Here is a 15302-nt window from a genome sequence, read left to right as displayed (position 1 = left end):
ACCACACCCTGCGATTTTTTTTGTATTTTTAGTAGAGACGAGGTTTCACCATGTTGTCCAGGTTGGTCTTGAACTCCTGACCTCAAGTGATCCTCCCATCTCAGCCTCCCAAAGTGCTGGGATTACAGATGTGAACAACTGCAACTGGCCAAGAAATACCAACTCTTACAAGCGCTTTAATTCATTTTATACCACTCTGGCTATAGTGAGAAAAGGCAATATTTTTACACTTGATATACTTTTTATAAGATAAAAATCGATGTAGGATGAAAATATCCTGTTGCTCTAGTAATTCCCACAGAATGTCAGCCTCAATAATAGAAGATGAAAAAAGAAGTTTTGTGGTGTTTGCTCTTTTATAAACTCATATTTGGAGAAGGAACACAATATATATATGATTTCCTCATAACTGCTGTTGGTGCCCCAAATCTGATATTGTTGCATGATAAACTGACATTGCTTCCTGCTTCTGAAGGAAAGATTGAATTTGAAGCTAACGTGCTTACTAAACCGGGAAGCTGCTATTACAGAATGCACAGGAAGTCAAGCTGCCTGTGTAGTTGCGCTGAGACTTGAGACTCATGTGTTGTGACCTGTGCTTTCTGCATGTCTCCATGTCTCCAATTACAGTTGTAGACATGTAGACATGCATGTAGACATGCATGTCTCCAATTACAGTTCTCCAGAACCTACTGAGCTCCCTCTTGGTCCTTGTTGGTCAAACAAAAATGGCATAAGCACTCACTTAGGTGTTGCATTGGTCAGGGACCTGGTGGGAGGCAGATGGCACACACAAGTTGGATAATTTGGGGAACATTTCATTAAAAAATAAAAATGTAGGAAATAGTAAGAATATACAAGGGCAAGTAAGAGGGTATGGGGCAAGGGCTAGTATCTGTACGTGAAGAAGAAAGTGGAGGGAATGTTATCAAACCACTGGCTGTGTACAAATGGCTGCCTTATAGGAGCTGAGGTCTCCAGTCAAGGGAGACTGTCTACTGAGAACATACGGGGACATAGCCAGCAGTTCTGTTCCCTGACCCTGGGCTCCTCTGTCTGCAGCCATTGTCCCTTTTGACCAAACCTAACCAGTGGAGGACAAGGATTGATGCAGTCCTTGACAGATCAGACTCTTCAGGCTCAATGAGTACAAATAGGTGGGGAGTACATTGGAGTTACGTTGAAACAGTCCAGTGCAGATGTTATAGTGAATGGGACAACCCTGCTGTCCTCATTGATACTACAGAACTCATTTTTTTTATTATTATACTTTAAGTTCTAGGGTACATGTGCACAACATGCAGGTTTATTACATATGTGTACATGTGCCATGTTGGTGTGCTGCACCCATTAACTCGTCATTTACATTAGGTGTATCTCCTAATGCTATCCCTCCCCCAAGCCCCCATCCCACGACAGGCCCGGGTGTGTGACGTTCCCCATCCTGTGTCCAAGTGTTCTCATTGTTAAGTTCCCACCTATGGGTGAGAACATGCGGTGTTTGGTTTTCTGTCCTTGCGATAATTAGCTCAGAATGGTGGTTTCCAGCTTCATCCATGCCCCTACAAAGGACATGAACTTGGCCTTTTTTATGGCTGCATAGTATTCCATGGTGTATATGTGCCACATTTTCTTAATCCAGTCTATCATTGATGGACATTTGGGTTGGTTCCAAGTCTTTGCTATTGTGAATAGTGCCACAATAAACATACGTGTGCATGTGTCTTTATAGCCACATGACTTATAATCCTTTGGGTATATCCCCAGTAATGGGATGGCTGGGTCAAATGGTGTTTCTAGTTCTAGATCCTTGAGGAATTGCCACACTGTCTTCCACAATGGTTGAACTAGTTTACAGTCCCACCAACAGTGTAAAAGTGTTCCTATTTCTTCACATCCTCTCCAGCACCTGTTGTTGCCTGACTTTTTCATGATTGCCATTCTAACTGGTGTGAGATGGTATGTCATTGTGGTTTTGATTTGCATTTCTCTGATGGCCAGTGATGATGAGCATTTTTTCATGCATCTGTTGGCTGCATAAATGTCTTCTTTTGAGAAGTGTCTGTTCATATCCTTCACTCACTTTTTGATGGGGTTGTTTGATTTTTTCTTGTAAATTTGTTTAAGTTCTTTGTAGATTCTGGATATTAGCCCTTTGTCAGATGGGTAGATTGTAAAAATTTTCTCCTGTTCTCTGGGTTGTCTGTTCACTCTGATGGTAGGTAGTTTCTTTTGCTGTGCAGAAGCTCTTTAGTTTAATTAGATCCCATTTGTCAATTTTGGCTTTTGTTGACATTGCTTTTGGTGTTTCAGTCATGAAGTCCTTGCCCATGCCTATGTCCTGAATGGTATTGCCTAGGTTTTCTTCTAGGGTTTTTATGGTTTTAGGTCTAACATTTCAATCTTTAATCCATCTTGAATTAATTTTTGTATAAGGTGTAAGGAAGGGCTCCAGTTTCAACTTTCTGCATACGGCTAGCCAGTTTTCCCAGCTTCATTTATTAAATAGGGAATCCTTTTCCCGTATCTTGTTTTTGTCAGGTTTGTCAAAGATCAGATGGTTGTAGATATGTGGTGTTTTTTCTGAGGGCTCTTTATAGAACTCATTTTTATAAAGAATCATTGACTTTCAAAAATACTTGAGATTACCCAGTTCAAGCATCAAAAAATACAGACTTCCTGTTCATTCAGCATCTAGTTTATTCAATTATGGAGAACACAGTTTTACATTATGAAACATCTTGTCTGGGCACGGTGGCTAATGCCTGTAATCTGAGCACTTTTGGAGCCTCAGGTGGGGTGGATCACTTGAGGTCAGGAGTTCAAGACCAGCCTGGCCAACATGGTGAAACCCCATCTCTAATTAAAAAAGAAAAAGAAAATGCATCTTGTTCTGTTGTTGAACAACTGTAATTATTAGGAAGGTTATTCTTGCATTGAAATGTGCCTTCCTGTACCTTCTGTTGCTTGCTAGTTCTTTCGTTTGCTATTCTCTTGCGTTGTGTCTTTTGACCCCTTTATGACATTTTTGGTATTTGTTTAACAGGCACTCACTTATTCAACATCTATTTATTGAATGCTTGCTATGGGCCAGGACTTGTTCTTGGTGCTGGGAATTCAGTTGTGAACAACACAAAGCTTCTGCTTTCATGAAAATTACATAGTAGTAGATAGAGACAGACATTGAGCGAATACATAATATGATCTCTGTAGGTGATAACTACTGAGATTAACAGCAGTTAACCACGGTCACAAGAGAAAACTGTGGCTTAAATTGGTTCTGAAGTCGTTCTGAGTCAACTGTGTAATGCAGTGGCCAAAAAGCCTAAATCCATCTTAGACTGTTTGAATCAAATGACCACGTTAGGGAGGTTGTGTTTGCTTTCTTATTGTCAAGCTGAGCCTGGTGTATAGCGTTTGCATTTTGGAGAGATACTGGCAAGTGGAAACTTGTTCAGGGGCATCCCCATGAGAGCCTTGTAAACAGTTGAAGAAAGCCGTCATATTTGCATGGAGTGTTCCCTAGGCCAAACCTTTCTGGTTTTGCCAGCAGTTTCTCACGTGGTATGATTTCTCTACTCTTAACTGTCCTGGTCTTTCTCCAGATAATTAATTTCCTCTTAAAATGATGCTCCCTCCCAGAATTCAACTCATCTTTCCAGATGTGGTTTCAACTTGGGTAATGCTTATTAGACTATTTCTTCCCTTGATCTAGTTATTTAATTTTACTAATGCATCTGAGGATTGAATTTCCTTTAAAAAAGAAAAAAAAAAAAAACAACTGTGTTACTTGACTCTTAGTGTTGAGCTAGGCTGTAAAACCAGGTCTCCAGCACTTCCGTTCGTACAATTTATATACATAAATATATTAGCCAACATCTCTATTAAAATGTCATCTCATCACTGTCTATGCAATATTCTACATTAAGATCCTTTGGAATATTGTCTTTCATCTAACTTGTGTCATCTACAGAATTAACAAGCATATTCTCAAACTTCATCTAGGTGTTTAATATAATTGTTTAATTAAAAAAGAATAATAGCACCAGACCTTTCCTTCAGATTATAGCAGCTCAATAATTAATCCTGTTTTAGTATGACATTTCAAATAACTGTGAACAGCCTTAATATGTCATCCATTTTACATTTCTGCATTTTATCCAAACATTTTGAAAAATGAAGATACAGTCTTCATTTCATGATGGCATTTCCAACTGGTACTAGGCTTAACAAAAAACTTACTAGAGGCTGGGATTGGTGGCTCATGCCTGTAACCCTGGCATTTGGGAGGCCAAGGCGGGCAGATCACTTGAGCTCAGGAGTTTGAGACCAGCCTGAGCAATGTGGCAAAAATGCAAATCTGCAAAAAATACAAAAATTAGCCGGCCATGGTGGCATGCGCCTGTAGTCCCAGCTGCTTGGGAGGCTGAGGCACAAGAATTGCTTGTGCCGGGAAGGCGGAGGTTGCTGTGAGCTGAGATTGCACCATTGTACTCCAGCATGGGTGACGGGAGTGAAACTCTGTCTCTCTCTTTCTCTGTAAATAAATAAATAAATATATATATATATATATTTACCTCTCTAACCTTGCAGGGAGTGACCTTTCTTTTTTGTTCAGTCTTAGTTATGTGTCCAAAGCATTGGTATATGTTTTTAGTTTAGTTTTTAATTTGCAAGCTCCATGTAAGACTACAGTGGGTTTTGTGTCAGATGCCTTCTTATTTATGAGTTGGAGTGAAGACAGGGGGAGTATTGACCTCATTCTTCCTGGAGATCTTCTTGTTTTCCAAGGAGTTTGGTGTCGTATTTTATAGGATTTTCTAGATTATATGTATGACATCTTGACTCCACTCAGATGCCCAAGAACCCTTACATTTTGGTGGCAGCATGACTTTCAAGAGGGTTTGCTTCTCTTGCTTAGTACAAAAGTGTCCATGGATTAGAATGTGATTAAACACATCAAGTCAGGTGACTTGTCACTGAGGGTTTGTATTGGTTACAAGTACCAGAAATGTGCCCGTGCCGACTGGGGAATCAGGATATTAGTAAAAGGAAAGGAAAACCTGTTCAACAATTTTTCTTGCTTTTCATGTACTGCAGAGAAAAGGCTAAATCCCATCTGGTGCACACTATTGTGGGAATCTTATACTTTAGATTCATAAACACAGTATGTTCAAATTTGCTATATTTGGCATTTGCTTGAGTATGTTTGGTGTGTATTTTATACTGTCAAATTTCTTTCCTTTTGACAATAGCTGACTTTTAGTTGACTAAAAAAGTAGCAGTCACAGTTAGGTTTACTATCTGTGGCTATCACAGGTTCACATGGGCATCATTGTCCAACCAAAGTTGCTTCTGAAGTGCTGCCATACAGTCATGGTCCTCATGAACACTTGTCCTATGTTTTACCATTGTCCTGGAAGAATTACTTTCATGAGTGTCTGGGTTTGGAGGAAAAATTGTATAGCTCCTATGGATATGTCCCAAAGTATTCTAGAAAGCAAGTCATTCCCACTGTGCAGTTATTGCTTTGACATCTGGCCTTCCTTACTTACCTTTGCTACAAAAAGAATCCATAATGACTTGTAAGGCTGGTAAACCCAGTGATTCTTGGAATACTTTTTCAAGAATGCTCCTCCAGGAATGCTCTTGGAGTCTCACTCTGTAGCCCAAGCTGGAGTGCTGTGGTGTGATCCTGGCTCACTGCAACCTCTGCCCCCTGGGCTCAAGGGATACTCATGCTTCAGCCTCTCGAGTAACTGGGACTACAGGTGCTGATTTTTTGTATTTTACTAGAGACAAGGTTTCACCATGTTGCCCAAGGTGGTCTCGAATGCCTGAGCTCAGGCGATGTGTCTGCCTCGGCCTCCCAATGTGCTGGGATTACAGGCATGAGCCACTACACCCGGCCTGAAAACACATTTTCTTAATGTGACTAAACTTTTCTAGCTGAATGGATCTATTTTAAAACTTGCCAATGAAAGCTCATTAGTAGTATCTGCTAATTAAATGCAGTTTTTATACCTAACGGACCTTTTAAAGAACGTGTGGACTTGCAAACCCCATTGCTTCTTGCTATATCTGAGCACTTGCCACCTGGTGGTAAGGAGACCATTCCATCTCCTTCACTAAATGGTAGCCCCTGGAAGTCAGGGGTCATTGCTGACTTATCTTGCCTCCCAACATTGATCATGCAGTAGGTGTGGCTGAGAAAGAGGGAGATAAGGGAAGAAAGGGAGCTGTGAATAAGCCATTGCTTTCTGCTTCATTTGTAGGAGTTGAAGTCTCTTCAGCTACCTGTTTAGGAGAACGAAAGCAAGTATTTTAGGAAATGGCCTCTGCAGTTTTCCGAATCATTTAGTTTCCTAAGCTAGTTACTCTGTAGGGGACTTCTCAACCTCTGCACTGTTGATATCGTGGCCTGGATGATTCTTTGTTGTGTGTCCTGCCCTGTGCATTGTAGTGTGTTTAGTTAGCAGCAGCATCCTTGGTCTCTGCCCACTAGATGCCAGTAGTGCACCCCATCCCCAGCTGTGACAACAAAAATGTTTCCAGGCATTGCCAAATGTATCCTGGAGGCAAAATAGCCGTCCCCTAATTGAGATTGAGAACTGCTGCTGTGTAGGAGCTCCTGTCTGGGACAAATGCAGACCAGAGAAACCAGCAAGTAATAGAAATGTGGCTTTGGAAGGGAACTTAGATATCATCTGGAATGTTGTATCCTGGAGAACTCCTTGCCCCACACCAGCGCCAGCACCACTCCCCAACCCCCAACCCCGCCTTTGCTTTATACTTGCAGAACTATAACCTAAGGGAAGGAGTGAATATAAAAAGAAAAAAATACAAGTATATGAGCTAATACTGTTTGGGGCCTGTAGGGTTATTTGTTTTAAGTTTGCTTACAGATCATGAACATGTGTCTACTTTCAGGTTACTCAAAATAAGAAAGCATAAGCTTACAGAAATAGGTCAGGGAGAAAAACACAGAAAAACTAATGTTCAGCACCACTAAAAAAGAATTCAAGGAGTATGTTGAACATTTTTCAGATTAAAAAGAACTCACTGGAATGTGGCTGGATTGCTGGTACAGCCCTGTGTAGCTCTCTGGGCTTCAGCTGAGGCTATTTTTAAGTACATGCATCAAAAAAGAGATATAGAGAAGAGTATTTTTTTTTTTTTTTTGAGACTGAGTCTCGCTCTATCGCCCAGGCTGGAGTGCAGTGGCCGGATCTCAGCTCACTGCAAGCTCCGCCTCCCGGGTTTACGCCATTCTCCTGCCTCAGCCTCCCGAGTAGCTGGGACTACAGGCGCCTGCCACGTCGCCCAGCTAGTTTTTTGTATTTTTTAGTAGAGACGGGGTTTCACGGTGTTAGCCAGGATGGTCTCGATCTCCTGACCTCGTGATCCACCCGTCTCAGCCTCCCAAAGTGCTGGGATTACAGGCTTGAGCCACCGTGCCCGGCCGAGAAGAGTATTTAAAGTAATGATAATTTGTCTTTTTCAAAAAATGACTTGTTTTCTAAACCTGAAAAATAGCCATCATGATACTGGAGAAATAGCCGAGATATTAATATTTCCTCTATAGCTTATTATGTTTTATAAGGGCATTTTGTGTCTTACTAAGAATTCTCACATAAAGGTAAGAACACCAAATTAAATATTAGCTCTCGTGGTTATTTTAAGACTCATCTCAATAACCAAGAGAATTTGGTTCTCACACTTTGTACCTTTTGATTGTAAACAGCTTTAAACAGGTTTATGTTGTACTTCATCAAAAATTATAGAGGATCTGCAGACTGAGACGCATTGGGACTGAAATTAGGCAATTCAGAGTTTCTCATGCATGTAAGCTGCTTTTATTGTGATCCCTATCATTCTTAGTCTGTCTTTTCAAATATTCTACTGGAAAGACTTGTGAGTTGAGGGCACAGGAGAAAATGGCAGGATCTCGAGCCACCAGGCCTCACCATACCTGCTCTTTGAGGTAGAGTAGAAGCTAACTGATGCATTTTTTCCAGAATAATATTTAGATTTAGTCTGGTGTTTTTTGTTTTTATTTTCTTCTTCTTGTTTTGTTTGCTTTGGTTTAAGCTCAATACAGTCACATCTGAATTTATACAACAAAAATGTTTCCGAAAAGTTGTGGATGAATCCATTTTTAATAAGCCAAGTACTATAAAAAGCATCAGAAGAACTTGTTAATTGAACTTATCCTAATGTTGTTCTAGTCACCTGTTTCTTTTAATAGATGTTGTGGTTGCAACAATCCTTTGATTAGTTCCTTTTTGGAAGCTGACTTTTGTTGGGGGTGGGGGGGAGAGGGTTTAAACTTAAATTTGACACCTTGATTCTCATTGAAAAAACTTTCAACCATGTATGGTTGGTGATTTGTTGAAATTTATAACTGAAAACCTGCCACTCTGCTTTTAGTATTTGAAATCCCTTGGCAGGGAGACATTTTTCTTAGATATTTTGGAGGACCTCAGGAAGTTAATTATTCTGGCAAGAAGTTTTTTTGAACTTTTTTGGATCATTATGATATTATGCTAATTTATCTTAAAAAATGGATACTAAGTTGAATAACTGTATAGTCCTGGCAGATAAGAGCATGTCAGATGTCTTGGCACAGTTTGGGGAAAGAGGGGACTTTCCCATTTCTTTATGTAATCCACCATCATAATGTGGGAGTTTTATGAAATTTCTTCTGTTATACTGAAATACTTAGCTTTTTATGCCATATGTGCTGCTCAGTGAAAACAGGCTGTGTGTGCCTGTATATGTTTAAATGAAATAAAAAAGAGAAGTGAAATCCAAGAAATTTCTGGTTTGCAGTGGTGATTATTTTTAGCCACGTTCATGTGTTTTAAACAATCTCTTTTCGGTCTGTTGAATGGAACTTGGTACAGAACGTCCCATAGAAATAATAGTATAGTACATGTGGTGGCAAAGTTTCCAAATTAGCCCTCAAAGATTATTTAACTCATCATATACTCACACGCTTTGCCGTACAGGGGGCAATGATGTATAGCATATAAAAACACTGTTTAATGATACTAAACCTACAGCAACTTTCAATACTAGGAATGAAATAAAATTGAAAAATTGTAAAAATGAATAAGGATAAATTTTGTTTCTCTGAAAGGGTTGCTTCTGAGGAAAAGTAGTTTTAAAAAGACTTAGTGGTGTGGTAGAAGAACTCCCAGCAGACCTAAAGATGTAGCAGGTGTGTAGCAGTTTGGGCATCTTGTAGATGTGTAGATGTGTAGCAGTTTGGACATCTTGGACAAGTAAATCATACTCACAAGCCTGTTTCTTTTAATGTCATGGGGGTAGTTGTGTGGATCAGAGCAGAATTTGTGTGAAGGTGGTTTGCAGACTGTAAAGTCCTGTGCAAATATACAATATATGTTCTGGTTCTTAATTATGAAAATCCTGTGTCCTGGCCTTTCTTTTTCTTGACACTTGTACATTAGCAATAAAAATCTTTATGCTTAACAACAATTAGTAAGGTCCTTTTTCGCTCACAAATATAATAAATGCATGTTATTTTGACTCACATGGATAATACAAACATTTGCTTTTTTGATACAGCCTATTGGAACTTCCAAAGTCAGTCTCTCTCCCCCTCTCTCTCTCCCTCTCTCTCTCTCGCTCGCTCGCTCGCTCGCTCGTTTTTCTAGTCTCTAAACCTCTGTTGTTTTTTCCTTGTCTGAGTATCTCTTTCTTAACCACCTTCTCAAGTTTCAGGTTATACAACAGAGCTAATACTCCAAGCCCTGGCCTCTCTCTGACCTTGTACCTCTGGCCTGGGACCAGCTCCCCACTGCCAGACCCTGCAGCTGACCCTTTGTATCTCCCAGTAGTCTGAGCAGCATTCATTTGCTCAAGGTCTCACTAGAGACCAAACAGAGGCAGCCTCTCTGGAGAGACCACGGCCTCCCAACAGTATTTTTGATGTCACTGGCCTAGCCTTAGGCCCTGATGCCAGGAACTAGAAGTGATAGGGGCCAAATCCCCAAAACCCGAGGAACTTTTCTGGTAAAAATTGTGTTATGATAAAAAAGGGGACTCAGTGGCCATTGCAGACCAAAGCCTCATTCATTGAGGTGGGGTAGGGATTGCTGGGGACCACAATTCAGAGTTATGTATGTAACAGAGTTGTGCATATAATTCAGCAAACAAAGAGGCAAGTTGAAAAGGGTTTATTAAAGCATTAATGTTTGTGTCAAATGTATAAAATTCAGGAAACAGGCACAGCAATAACATTTAATGTTGGAAGAGGACTTAGAGATACAAAAAATACAGTTTATTCATTCTGGAGCAGAGAAATCTTAAGCTGGATAGGTTAACTGATTTGCTGGTGTCTCCTGCCTTCCAATCCTGAGTCCTTAAGGATATCCTTAAGATGATACATCTGGGTTTTGCCATGCTCTGTTCCCTGGGTACGGTTAACACTGATTTTGCATAACTGTGTGCTGAGACCCTAGGATCTAACAAACTATAAAGCCTAGAAATGAAATAGGAGGTAGCCTACAATATCAGCCACCTCTGATTCCCTTCTCCCACCACAGGGAGAATTAGATTGACTGGCTGATCGATTCACTGAGACAGGGTCTTGCTCTGTCACCCAGGCTAGACTGCAGTGATTTCCACTCACTGCAGCCTCGACCTCCTGGGCTCAAGTGATCTTCCCACCTCAGCCTCCTGAGTAGCTGGCACTACATGTGCACACCACAGTGCCCGGCTAATTTTTTGTCTGTTAGAGACAGGATTTTGCCATGTTGCCCAGGCTGGCCTTGAACTCCTGGGCTCAAGCTATCCTGCCTTGGCCTCTCAAAGTGCTAGGATTACAGATGTGAGCCACTGTGCCTGGCCAGGAATATGTATTAAGCAAGGTAATTTGTAGGAGCTTGGAGAGAACCAGCAATATGACACAGTTTCTGCTCTTTTGGGGCTTACAATACAGTATTAGATCATCAGAGGGGGTCCATTCTGGACCATACCTTGAATTAGGTGGTAGCATCCTAGATTCTAATTTTGTTTTTTCCATTGAATTTCTAACATGGACCCTGGTTAAGTCTAAGAGATCATTTAAATCTTGGGCCTCGGTTTTTTTATTCATAAAATGAAAATACTGAATCTTGAAACCCTCTTATTTTTATATTCTGTGTACAAAAGTCTCATGGTACTATCTTTGTTTTACTTATCAGATTTTGAATCTCTAGTACTCTTTTTATTTCAAGATACTCTTAGCCAAGCTATAAAATCAAATTAATTTATATGCTGTTATGACAGACAACTTAGCAATTCATGTAACCACAGGCTAGAGAAAGTTTGGACATATATAATGATTCATTTCTTCAATTTTAAGGCAGACCTACATCCCAAGCTTATGTAAAATAATTTGGATTATTACATATTCCCATAGTTCTGCCTAAAATAAAATATAATTGCTTTGGAAAATTCAGAGACTTAGAAAGTAAAGTAGAGGATTGTTTATTATAAAAGAACTTTGGACCCTACAAAGGAATTTAACCACAGTTTTCTTTTCTTTGTTAATAGACAGAGTCTCACTGTGTTGCCCAGGCTGGTCAACTCCTGGCCTCAAGTGATCCTCTTTCCTTGCCCTCCCAAAGTGTTGGGATTACAGGCTTGAGCCACCACTCCCAGCCGACAGAATTCTTTTCAGTAGTGAATTCCTCTAGTGCATTGAAAATGTAATATGATTTGCAGATGTTTAGTTTATATACACCAGGAAGAAATAGTAACGTGTATTTACAGTTGATGGTTCTCTGCAGCAGTGCTGAGTGTATGCCAGATATGCTTTTTGTTAACTAATTGTGGGGATTTTCTGTAGGTTGAAAGATTTTTTGCTGTTGTGTTGGAATTTTACTGACCTATCTTTCCTCTCTCTCCACGTTCTTCCCAGTAGTTCAAATAGCATTCACATGTAAAATGACTGGTTAAAATATGGGAGATCATCTCTGGCTGTGGGAGAAGACACCCATTTAGGGGCTCAGCCTGTAACTGAGGAGGTAGGACACTTTCTGTAGTGGGAGGAACATAAGCCACGTACGAACAGATTTAGTTCAAATGCCAGCGCTACCTTTCCCTTGCATTAAGCAAGTTACTGAAACCTTCAGAATCTAGTTTTCATCTGTAATATAGGAATAATGATGATAATGCTTTTATCACTAGGGAATTTGTCTTTTCTGAAAGGGCTAGCACACAGTAGGTACTCAATGCAAGTTAGCTTTTGCCCTTCCCTTCAAATCCAGGGAACATGTGACAGCAACAAGACTGTAGTCCTGGGAGTTGCTGTGTCTGCAGCCTCTTTAAGGTGTTAGGCAGACAGGATGTAAGCACTAGAAAGATTCAGCACGGTATCACTGGGTATAGTGGTTCAGCCCTTTGCCTCTGTAGCCTAAGAGCCTGTGTTCGGGTCTACTAACTGTGCTCTTGAAATGTCTGCTACTTTTAGGTCAGTTTCCTTATCTGTAAACTGAGACTAATGGCATTTACCTAATTGGGTTGTTGGAGATCAAGTACCTTAATTGATATAAAGTCCCTGGGAGGTGGTGTTTTGCTCCAGTCTGTTATAGGGGGAGCATTTTGTTCTTAGAGTTCGGTGAAGACCGTTTTTTAAAACCGAGTGGAATAGCTATAGGCATTATAAAGACAACCGATATGTCCACTTGAAGAAGCTCTTGTTTCTGAACAGTACTTGGCCAGTTTCTTTAACAGGAGATGGCTTTGCTTTTAGAAGCCTGCCCTGGAGTCTTCCATCTCTTCCACCCTCCCTGCACGTCAGCTCTGTATGGCTTTTGTTATTGATGTGGAGCAGTTGAAGTCACTGAGTTGGGTGCAGGCCAGGCGAGCATTACTGAGGTCATATATTACTTTCCTAGACTCTAGTCATGAACAGGATGTTGGAAGTCAAAGGTACAGAGAAGCTGCCTTTTTAGGCCGCTCACATGAAAGGTGTGTTTGCTTTCTTCATCATTTTTATTCTAATAGATCAGAATCTTATTCAGTATCTTGGTAGCATTTTTTCTTTTACTCTACAATCTTTATGCCGCCGGGCTGTCATTTTGCTTATTCTTTGGTTAGACAGACTAATGCTGTTTTGTTATGCACTTTCTTCATTGTTATTTCATTGTTGAAACATCTCTTCTTCAGTTAACTAAATATTTATTTAAGGCAGGGAGAATTCCTCAGTGAAGCTGTATATTTCTTTAGATATTACAGATATATTCTAAAACATTTAGGAATTATTCAGTTTACATATTTTTTTCCTGTGGAAATGAAATAATACTGCGGAGAAAATATTCATTGAAATAGCAAGTGAAAATGTGTTTCCCCCAGGAATAATGTAAAAAGAACATGCTTTTATTTTCTGCTTTGCTTTTGTATTTGGGACTTGGGGAAACTATGCTTTTGTTATTTTGGAAAAGGAATGGAATTTTATCAGACATTTTCCTGAAACTCCCTACCTTCTCTTTTTCCTGAAATACTACCTTCAAAGTCCTGTTTTGCTCTGTTAGGAGGTTCCATCATTCAAAAAATGAAAGAGCTTGGTTAGTTTAGGTTATTTTGTTGATCTGTTGTCTTTAAAGAAAGAAGAGACTGTCAGAGGAAGATAGTCTGAGAAATAACAGTTGGAGGATCATATGACCAACAGTGTGAAACTTGGGACACTGATTTTTTAGCTTGAGCAGTTACTTTTTTTTTCTTTTTCAATGTCTGCAAGTAAATACGTGGCCTCAGACCCTGTTATGGTTTATGATGGGTGAGAGTGCAGAGAAAGTAACATTCTCCAGGTTTAAACTTGATTCTGACTCTGTTCCCTAATTGTGAGGATTTTTATGGTTTTTGTAACTGCTATTGTGAAATAGAAACTGATTGCTAGTTGACTTTGGCTATTGCTAAATTGTGACATGCGTGTACTTCTTTTTAATTTAACAGTTGTTTTCTGCTGCTTTCTCGGTTTGAAAGTACTAATTATGAATAAGAATTCCTAGAAATATTCTTCTTCCATAATGATATGTCACAGATGTTTGAGTGCTACACACACTCTCCTCTCCATTTTTAAGTCAATTTAGTGGAGATAAAATGTAGATAATAGCTGTGTGTTTTAATGAGTTTGGGGCCACTCCCCAGAGGCTCTGTATTTCAATATGTTATGGGACCCCTCTGATCTTCCTGAAATGGCCACCATCAGATCATTGAGACTTAATGTGCAGTTTAAAATGTGTGTTTCTGAGATTTATATATATGATTTGGACACAGAATAACTTGCGCTGTTTCCAAAACCACATTCTTCATCCTCTTATAGAACCCAGTGAAAGGAGGAAGCTGTGCCTTAAATGTCATGTTCTTTATACTTAGGTCCTTAAAAAATGTATACTTTTATCATTTGTTATAGAAGATTTTGAAAATTCTGAGAAGTGTAAGAAAAGAAAAATTACTTGTAACTCTACTGCTCAGAGAAAAACTGCTGTTAAAATGTTGAGGTATTTACTTCCAGACTCATTTTTCTATACATATTTATATAGCTATATGTAGTTATTCATTTGTAAGAATGACTATAAACTGTTTTGAAACCTGCTTTTTTAACATAACAATATATGTGAGCACATTTTCCACATCCCAAAATATTTTTGAAAAATATTTCTTTTAAATGTCTGCATAGTTTTGTACCCATTATAATTTGGCTCTGGAAAAAGTTCAAGGTATGCTAAGTAGCCCTGGCACAATAGCTGACACCTGTAATTCTGATACTTTTGGGGGCCAAGGTAGGAGGATCACTTGAGGCCAGAAGTTCGAGACCAGCCTGGTCAACCTTGTATGACCTATTTTACAAAAAAGTGAAAAAACTACCCAGGCATGGTAACACTCTCATAGTCCTAGCTACTTCGGAGGCTGAGGTAGAAGTTGAGCCCAGGAGTTTGAGGGTGCAGTGAGTTATGATCGTACCACTGCACTCCAACCTGGGTGACAGAGCAAGACCTTGTCTCCAACAGCAACAACAAAACATACATATATATATATATAAAAATATATGTGAAATTGAAAAGTCCACTTTGGTGATAAGGTCTTCTTTCTAAATTATAGAAATAATTGGCTTAAAAGGGAAATTGAGAACATGCTAACTTTGTGCTTTATTCAAGATAGGCTTGTTTATTCTTTACTGCATTTCTATAACAAAACATTTTCTTCAACTGTATAATCCTTGGCATAGCAATAACTAGTTATAATAATTAATTTTTAATTAGTTGTTCGTGAAGTTTTCAAAACATCAA

General features: G+C 39.5%; 1 protein-coding gene across 3 annotated transcripts in view; it reads left to right on the top strand.

Moving 5' to 3' along the window:
* The window catches only part of GAB1 (GRB2-associated binding protein 1), a 131175-nt gene that overhangs the window by 33167 nt on the left and 82706 nt on the right, over positions 1 to 15302 (top strand). The window contains exon 1 of one of the 3 annotated variants that reach the window (XM_011957196.1): positions 12896 to 12981. The exons of the other annotated variants lie outside the window; for them this stretch is intronic. The gene's annotated coding sequence lies outside the window, so the exon portion shown is untranslated. Of the gene's footprint in view, positions 1 to 12895; positions 12982 to 15302 lie in introns of those variants that run through there. 3 annotated transcript variants of the gene reach the window in all.

The sequence above is a fragment of the Colobus angolensis genome, unplaced genomic scaffold, assembly GCF_000951035.1.
Source record: "Colobus angolensis palliatus isolate OR3802 unplaced genomic scaffold, Cang.pa_1.0 Scaffold111, whole genome shotgun sequence".
Lineage (NCBI taxonomy): Eukaryota > Metazoa > Chordata > Mammalia > Primates > Cercopithecidae > Colobus > Colobus angolensis.
Note: the sequence above shows the minus strand (reverse complement) of the source record. Positions and strands in the feature narration are given on the sequence as shown.